Here is a 10,029-nt window from a genome sequence, read left to right as displayed (position 1 = left end):
AGGACCTCTTTAGGTATAACATAATTTATTTTTAAATTATTTGATAAAATATGGAATTACTACTGTAGCTTGCTTGCTGTTTGGGGTTTTAGGCTGGTTTTGTTTCTGTATAGCACTTTGTGACATCGGTCGATGTAAAAAGGGCTTTATAAATACATTTGATTGATTGATAGCCCATAGAAACGCACTGAATAACGCATTCATAAATGGCAAAAAAGACCTTCAAAAAATAAATCACAAGGAATAAGGTTTTGAAGTGTCTGTCCTATCTAGGAGCTATAAGAAAGCTCAGGAAATATTTAAAAAAGGGACAGATATATTAAACCCCTTATTTTGTTGGCACAAAACTGCCTCCATACTTCTGTTCATTTGTATGGGTTACCATAAGACAAGTCCCGTGACACTTGTGGGGGTCATAGAGCAAAACAGAGAACACCATCGTCTTTCCACAAAGATATTAGTTTCTTGACTAAACCGTTCAGACGCTGCAGACATTTTCGTGAGAAGACAGATTTTCGTCTCATGGTCTGTTAAATTGCTGTAGCTCGGCCACCTTCCAATGCAGATGCAGAAGGCCGACATAGGCGTATGCGATCGATTGAGACGCAGCCCATGCAAAAGATATCTCTATTTTAAACTGACTGATTTTGATTGGGATTCTTTTATCATGTTACTTATATGTTAATGTTTAAAAATCATGCATCAATCTATCATATTTTCCCATGAAGGTAGATGTTATATTCTCACATTGGCTCTGGCTCCTGGCAGGAGAAGCAACAGTTTCATGTCTGTCCTACCTATGAGAATAACCCATATATTGCATATGTGACTGGATTCGAACCCGGTCTTCGTGTTAGCCTGCTGAGCTAAAGCCTATGCTTGAGGTCTTCAGGTCCCCAGGCAAGGTTACTCATCACGTGAGTGTGGTACACCACCTCACAATACACATAGATAGAAAGGAAACCATTTCAGCCAGTAGTTAATGTAGTCTCATAGAAGAGAAGAGAGTAGTAGCCTGTGGTCCCTGTGCTCTGTATGCAACAGACATACTGCAGCCTTATTAGTCTAACTGTTCCCTCTCTTTGGCACAGGTGTGAGGACCCCCTCTTGCTCATCCTCATCCTTATCTAACCCCCGCACCCCATCTTCCTGCCCTCCTTTTCTATTTCTATCCAATACTCGCCTCCCCCATCCCTAACCCGTAACCTCCCCCATTACTGATTCCTGTGGTGCACCAGCCTATCTCTCCCGGGCAGCCTTGGGGGCCCACTGATAACTGAGCCATACCCAGCCTAGCTCCACACTCCTCTCCTCCTTTCCTTTCCGCTCCTCCTCTCTGTGGATGTGGTATACAGTCCTCAAGCATGCAAAATAAACTGGTGTATGCGGCACAAGCATGGGATTGTGTTGTACATGGGCATGTGTGGGCAGTGGTGCCCCTCTCAAAATACCTCTGTGCATGTTTACTTGTGTGTTGTATTACCGCCACACCGGCGGTCACGAGTCATGACGGCAGTCAAATTCCAGGTGACCGTTTAGTCACGGTAACTAGGCTTCTCCAAGCTCTGATGATGCTGATGGTCATTAGTAACCTACCAAACTTGCTAACTGCCTGGTACTCAGCACTCTATTGTCCCTCTAATCACTCTGACATTAGTGCAAATATAATCGAAAATCTAATCAAACACTTCATGAGAGCCCATGAGCTCATGTTGCGCAACATTTCTATAAGTTTTTCAATTGCGTGAGAAAACAGAGTGATGGCCTCTATTTAAAAAGTGGAGGATCCCATCAGCTTTCTATATGCTAGGCCTTCTATATTTATTTCTCAAATTTCCTAATATTAAGCACATTGCTTATCTTTACAACAGGAGTATAGCCTACCTGGCTCGCATAAAAATGAACCCCGGGAAAAGCATCCTCCATTCGCTACATAAGTGCATAGATGACATATATTTTTTTCCCCCTACCCCTGTTTTGAGATAGGTGCATGATAATAGTCCATTCTGAATCTAAACAAATTTCACGCATATATTATTTAGTATATTTAAAGATAAGATTAAATAAATAATAATATTAGCCTATCACTTGTGAATTATATATTATCACTATAACTAAATAACTACATTTAAGCATATAGGAGGACCTGTTTCTTTGTTAATCACTCAACACAGAATAGCCGCAAGCGCGCACTCCCTCAAATAGTTTGGAGAAAATATCCTTTCTATTTTATTCAGCTATGTTCAGTTGTATTCTTCATACTATAAAATAATGTCAAATAATGCCACAGAATTCTAAGCAAATCTTGTCTGCTAAATGAACTAGTGTAGCCCATAGCCATATTGCATAGCTAGATCAGGGCCTAACATAAGGACAACTCAGAGTATGCTATTCTGTTCTTCTGAATTAGACTACATTTTCATATCATGTTTCTTTAGACCTGTCTAAAATAAATCATGGATTTATTGTGATGGTGTAGGCTACATTACATGGATTTATTAGACTTTTTAAGCTGTTATCAAAGAGTCATTTTGTGTCATTTAACAACATTCGAATGAAGGGGCTAGCGTGGTCTTGATTTTGAGTGTATGTGTGTGCCTTTGTGCTTTTTGATTTGGTATCAGAAACAGTATTATTAAAGTATAACAGTGTTATTTTTGTAGAAAAATTGGAATTGTGATAAGGTCAGACGTCTGGGTGTCTGAGCGCGTGTGTGTGTGTTTCAGCTCAATAGGAAGGGAAATGTTTGCACTGCTGTCAGAGTGGTTCCATTAGCAAGGAAATTACACCTGCCACCCTCATAAACACTATCATCACTCACAGTCATGTACAAAAAACAACACATTAAATAATATATCCACCCCACCTCACAGCACACAAAATACACATTAAAGCATATATGGATGCACACGCACATGCACACACACACACACACACGCACGCACGCATGCACGCACGCACGCATGCACACACCCACACAGACACACACATACAACCCTCCACCTTTAGCTCTATCCCCTGTATATCATTGTACATCAGCCTAGCATTCCAAGGTCCTTCAGGGAGTTTGTGTGTATTGAACTTAACAGTACTGTAAGTCCCAACTACCACGAGTACTCCACAAACCTCTCCTTAAGCATCCCATTGCACCCCACTCATCCACTGACTGCACAGCCAGTGTTCAGCCACTGGGGAGCAGGTCTTTATGAGGGTATTTGACCCTCTGTCTGCGACCCAAATAGCATCCTATTCCATATATAGTGCACTACTTTTGACCAGAGTGCTATGGGCCCTGGTCAAAAGTAGTGCATATAATAGGAATGAGTACAGGATACACATGGTATACACCGTCCAACTAAATGCTTACTTGCCTATTAATTCTCGGCGATGCAACAACAATAAGAAATAATAAAAGATATGAACATAAAGTAAATGGCTTGGTAGAATATAATAAACATTTTAGCATAAGTATAATACAGGAAGGCACAATTTATAGTCCAATATGGGCACATGTTTTGGGAAGGGGGGGATAAGGGGGAATTAGGGTGCCATTTGGGACGCAGCCTTTGTATGTCTGTCGCTGGGGTCTTATAGTATAGTAATACTGCATGCATGAGTAAATCAAGGCTGTAAATGACCTGCTGCCAACCAGAGTAATGGCTCTGGAGGCTAGAGAGTAGTAGGTAGACTAGAGACCTTACCACAGTATGTTTGTCACCTCATTAAATCATCCCTGCAGTCTTCCAGTCAGCATGGATGTAGGGGTATCAGACTGAGAGAGAGTGGGGGGGAGGTAGCGATGAAGAGAGAGAGAGGTAGAGATGTAGAGTGAGGGGGTTGAGGATGCACAGAGGGAGAGGGGTAGGGATGCAGAGAGAGAGAGGAAGGGAGAGAGAGAGAGAAAGGTGGAGGAATTTGAGGAGTTTGAGGCAGGAAAGAATGGAAGCAGAGCGAGGGAGCAAGATAAGCATGTGAGAACAAGACAGAGGCATAAAAACAGAGGGAGGAGGGAGAGAGAACAAGAGACAGAAAGAGGAAGCACAGAGCGGGGGGGTAGTGAAAGAGGGAGCGGCATAAGTGAGAGGGAAGCTGACAGACAGAGTGACAGAGGCAGCGGAAGAGAGAGGAGTGGTAAGGGAGGAAGATATAGAGGGGGAAGGATACAGAGCGAGTGTTTGGAAGCCCTCACAGCAGACAGGAGTGCTGAGTCAAACAAATGGAAATCACACATACTGACTGGGGAGCAGATAGCTAGAGATACAACCATTCAGTCAGACACACTGTAAAACACTCTTTATTAGCCAGGCCACTACAGTGTCTAGTACCACACTTTACACACAACTCTATAAAACACACCACACAGCTAGAACCAGACTACACATTCAACTCAATATCAACACCCTTAGGAACCAGCTAGGACCACTTATAACAAACAATAGCATTAAAGGCTTATTGAAGCCTTAGTAAACCCTTTATAAGGTCTACACCGATGCTTAATATCAGCACTCAATACACATAGGAACCAGTTATAAACCTTTTCCTGCAGTGGGCTAAATCATGGTCACACAGAGTCTTGGTAGTCTTAAACAAATCTACTTTTAAACAAAAGTACAGTTTACACCTCACACACATGGCTATGGGCTTAAAGAAAGAAGACACCTGTACCATGTCAGATATAGAATTGAAATGTTCCACACTATGAGGTTGCAATAATACTGTGACCTTGTGAAAAGGATGATAATGCCCTTTTAGTGTAAGAGCTGTTTGAAAAGACCGCCTGAAATTCCAGCCTGTTTTGGTGGAATGGAGTTTTGGCCTGCCTGGTGACATCGGCAGGTAGCCTAGTGGTTAGACCGTTGGACTAGTAAGATCGAATTCCCCAGCTGACAAGGTAAAAATCTGTCATTCTGCCTCTGAACAAGGCAGTTAACCCACTGTTCCTAGGCCGTCATTGAAAATAAGAATTTGTTCTTAACTGACTTGCCTAGTTAAATAAAGGTTAAAAAATATATATAATAATCACCAGGCGGTAAATTGGTTAATAGACCAACAAGAAAGAGTGTTCCAAACCTCTCTGCCAATAACAGATCGTTTTCAGTTTTCTCCTCTCCACTCCCAGACAGTCCTAGCATAATTATGGCTTGAGAAATTGCTCTTTGCTAATAAACTATTTTGGTTTATTTTTTTACCTTTTTACATGAAAACAATCACATTAAGGTACCTAATTGTTACCCAGAAAGGATTTCATATTGAGATACATTTGGCTTTATTGGACTTTTAAGGAATCAGTCAGAGCTAACAACTGTTATAACTCATAACAGGTCAGACCACTATAAACAGGCTTCACTCACAAGCTAGTCACATCACACATAAACCAGCTTCACTTAGGAAACTAAAAAGAGCAAATAGAAATAATTAGGGAGGAAGAATGCTTGTTTGTGTGTGTGCATGTGTGTGTGTTTTAATGTCATAGCCACCATTGGTTTTCTGTGGTCTAAGCAGGGAATGCAATGCAGCTATTTATAGTGTTTGTGTTTGGTGCTGTCACAGAGGAGGGGAAAGCCTGCAGCTCTCATTTTCTCTCTCTGTCTCTCTCTCTTCCCCTGTTCCTCCCAACATGGGAGCTGTGGGACAGAGATAAGGGCCCAGACTGCTCTTTCTCTCACACACACATGCCAGAGCACCCATCAGGCTGTGGCTTACCTCACAAAGCATTGGGTTTACAGAATGGAAGTGTCGCTGCAGAAACTTAAATGGCGAGGCTTATTTCCCCCACTCTTTTGAATGTGCCTGCTTGTTATATTCTAAACACTATCACACACTCACTTATACAGTAGATTCCTTCTGCACAATATGAATATGGATATATTCAGTACAATTGCATTGAGCTCAGTGGCTCATGTTATTGACACTGTTTGTATTTTTGTTTGTATTTTGAGGAAGAAGAGTATTTCATCTCAACTTGACTCCCTATACCCCGTGTAGAGCACTACTGGTCAAAAGTAGTGCACTATATAGGGAACAGGGTGTCATATGAGATGTGCTCTTAGATGCCCTGAAATGTTTCATTACTGATTGACAGTATATAGATCTTTAGTCAAAATTAGTGCACCACAGTAGTGCACTACATGGGGAATAGGGTATCATTTGATTTGAGATGTGCCCTTCAAATAGATCAAACTCTCTTTTCTGATTGGCAGGTTTAAACATATCATCCCTAAATTGTACCCACCTCCCCATCCTTCAACCGTAGGCGAGCCAGCAGAACTCTCTCTCCGATGTTGGAGTTCAACCCGCTGACCACGGCCCTGACCATGCCCGTGGATGGGAGAGGCGGCAATCCCAGCCGGAGTGAGAGCCTGTCGTTCCTGGACATCACTCCCTGACTCTTCTGAATTCCACTCGCTCAGCAACGGAGGAGGTGAGAGTGGCTCCTGCGGCTCGGCTAGTGAGGATTCTGGCGTCCGCTCTGAGACTAAATCACAGCTTTCACCCCTCCACGACAAAGAGGACCGTTTGGAAACAGTGGGAAATACCTGACGGCTTCTAGCAGCTGTGGCAGCTCCCTAGAAGACGGTGCCCCCATCGTTTGTCACCGCTACCCCTGGCACACACTCCCCTTCCCGTCCCCCATCAATGACACCTATCTGCACATCAGCTTCTCGGAGGATGAGTTACTGGACAGCAGCCCTGAAGACTCCAGTGTCCCACAAACTAGCTAGGAAGCTGGGAACGGAGGGCTACTATAGGCCCTGGCTTCATTTGAGGTCTATGGAGCCTATGGGGGACTCTGAAGACTAGGGTCCCACAAGGGAGGAGGATGGGGCTTGGAGGGCTACTATAGCAGCAGTCTTCATTTGAGGCCTCGGGGGACTTGAACTGATGCTAACTGACACTGATGCTGCAACAGACACACACTATAAAATTACTGATTACAGACTGTACTGTAATCAGAGCTTCTAAAGTTATATTGTATGTAATAATGTTGGAAATCCAGTCCATATACTCTTAAATGTGGAGTGGGCTGGATTTCAAGACTTTTACTTATTTTCGTCCACTCACTACCAACAGATAGACAACATTGCATAAGGCCTAAACATACATTAACACATTCACTGAAAAGGAACATAAAATGATCTATTATTGGATAATTTATTGCCATATGGACAGATCCTAGTCTTTTATAGAGAGAATAATGATCTGATTTTATTTGTGAGTAAATAAGTAGAGAATTGAGAAGAATCTGTCACGTATACGCCGAGAGTCAGGAAGCAGGTGCAGAAGGTGAGTTTAATAATGAAGAATACAGATAAACATGAAGCGTACAGAACATGAATGAAAACAAACCAATACTGCCTGATGGCTGAGGCTACTGAGGGCTAAATAAAGGGAATGTAATCAAGGTGATGATGAAGTCCAGGTGTGGGTAATGATGGGGAGCAGGTGTCCGTAATGAAGATAGCCAGGGCCAGTGGTTAGTAGACCGACGATGTCGAGCGCCAGAGCGAGGGAGCAGGAGTAGGCGTGACAGAATCATGTAGCACAAGTCTTGCACTGTTAAAGTAGCAGAGTGTCAATGGTAAGTTGGTAGTCAACATGCTTTTAATGTATTTTTATTACACACGCTCAACTGATTCACAAGGGAAATCAATGCAAATCATGTTTTTAATTATTTTTTTAACTTCACACGTTAAAAAAACAAAACACGTTGTGGGAACATTGTGGATGTGAAGTGCTGTGCCGTTAAAGGGAAAATCCACTTGAAAACTATCTTTTAGTGTTTTTTTCATTAGTGAAGTGTGGCACTTTTCTTCTTGAAAGTCCAATATCTTGTAAACTTGACTGCTGATATGCAAAACATTTTGGGACTGTATAAACAGTGGACTAATGAAAAAAACACCAAAAGATTTTTATGGATTTTCCCTATAAGAATGGCTGCCCTCTTTCAGGCACCAGACTATGAAGAGTTATTAAGAAAGGAACAGGAAAGTCATAGAAAGGATGTAGTGAATGGAAGAGAAGTGTTGATGGACTGGGTTTGTGTGTGTTTGGTCACTCACACAGTATGTGTGGTACTTTGATTATGTGTGTTTGCACGTTACATTTGGTTCTGGAATGTTGTGCACCATAGCTATCACCTTCGGACCACACCGGTAGTACTCAGTACTGTATGTATAATTATAGAACACTTCAGTTAAAAATATAGAACAAGTACAGTGCCTTCAGAAAGTATTCACACCCCTTTACTTTTTCCACATTTTGTTGTGTTAAAGACAGAATTTATAATGGATTAAATTGAGATTGTGTGTCACCGATCTACACACAAAGTGTCAAAGTGGAATTTTGTTTGTATTCAACACCTTTGTTGTGGCAAGCATAAATAAGTTCAGGAGTAAAAAAGTATTTAACAAATCGCATAATAAGTTGCAACATCCTTCGATATTGGCTCTTCCTATCATTGTGAAGCAGAATTCACCAAGCGTTGGATTGTTCACCCACTAATAGGGAACGTGAGCTGGGATTAGACCGTCGTGAGACAGGTTAGTTTTACCCTACTTATGTGTTCAATAATAGTGGATAACATGATTTTTCAATGATTAACCATCTCTGTACCCCACATTACCTCAAGCACAGATTCAAGCACAAAGACCAGGAAAGTTGTTCAATGCCTCGCAAAGAAGGGCACCAATTGGTAGACGTAAAAATAACAAAAAGCAGACGCTGAAAATCCCTTTCAGCATGGTGAAGTTATTAATTAGGCTTTGGATGGTGTATCAATACACCCAGTCACTACAAATATACCTAACTCAGTTACCGGAAGGAAGGAAGCTGCCCAGGGATTTCACCATGAGGCCAAGGCTGATTTACAGAGTTTAATGGAAACCAGTGTTTTTATATAATTGTATTTTATTTTGAATCCTGCGGCTCTGTTGGGCTAAATTGCTGTCAGCGCTGTTATCGGTCCCGGGATCCTGCCAGATTCCGTATAGGGGGAGAGACGTGAAAGCCCAGCTAGCCTAGCTGGGCTTCCAGCATTACAAGAGCTGTTTACTTTGCTTTATTCCGGGACAATGTGGACCGCGCTGACTTTCAATGGAGCAACTGCTTGCTTGCGGAGTACTACAGGAACGAAGTTGCTACTCTTACCAAGCATGTAGCAAACCTACTGGGGAACCCATGCCCACCTCCATTTATTTTTCTTCCACCCCAGTAGCCGGACGCCGCTCTGGTCTGGTGGGAGTTTCGCCGCCGTGTAGGCTCTCTACAGCCGACTGGCTGGTGCTAGGCAGGGTTCCATCCCGAAGGGGTCTCCCCTTTCCCTGGAGAACGGAGCTGAACTCGACCCAACCAACCAGCCATGGAGGTACGTCACTCGCCGTGGAAGTCGAAGAAGGCGTCCTCTGGCAACAGGGGTCTCCATGGAGATGTTGAGCCCGGAACTGCCACAGACCAGAAACAGGCCCATTCAACATCACCAGCTGTCATCATAGGCAGCTCTATGGTGAGAAACATCTCGGTCCCCAAGGCAAAAACCCTGTGCTACACAGGAGCATGAGTACAGGACATAACAAGGCTGCTTCCGACTGTTCTACCACAGATGCCGGGAGCTGACACTGTAGTAGTCCATGTGGGGTCAAATGACATCAGGAGGGCTAGCTCGGAACATTTGAAAATTGATTTTAAAGAACTGATTTTAGCATTAAAAGACTCCAAAAAACTACCAATAATTTCAGGTCCAGTACCATCGTTGGGCCACGGGTGTGAAAGATTCAGCAGACTGCTGGCATTACACATCTGACTAAAAGACTACTGTAGCTCTGCTGGAGTCACTTTTATTGATAACTTTGACACCTTCTGGAAACAGAAGATACTCTACTGGAATGACGGAGTCCATCCAAATCATCTTGGGTCCTGGACTGGGAAATGACTGGGAAATTATCCAAGACCTGCTCAGTTAATCCCTACCATTGTGACAATGAGTTGTCATAATGCTGCATCAAATGTACATGATCTTAAGGGCATTGGCAA

This window comes from Salmo trutta, chromosome 12 (genome assembly GCF_901001165.1).
Source record: "Salmo trutta chromosome 12, fSalTru1.1, whole genome shotgun sequence".
Taxonomy (NCBI): Eukaryota; Metazoa; Chordata; class Actinopteri; order Salmoniformes; family Salmonidae; genus Salmo; species Salmo trutta.
The sequence above is the reverse complement of the archived record's forward strand: the minus strand, read 5'-3'. Positions refer to the sequence as shown.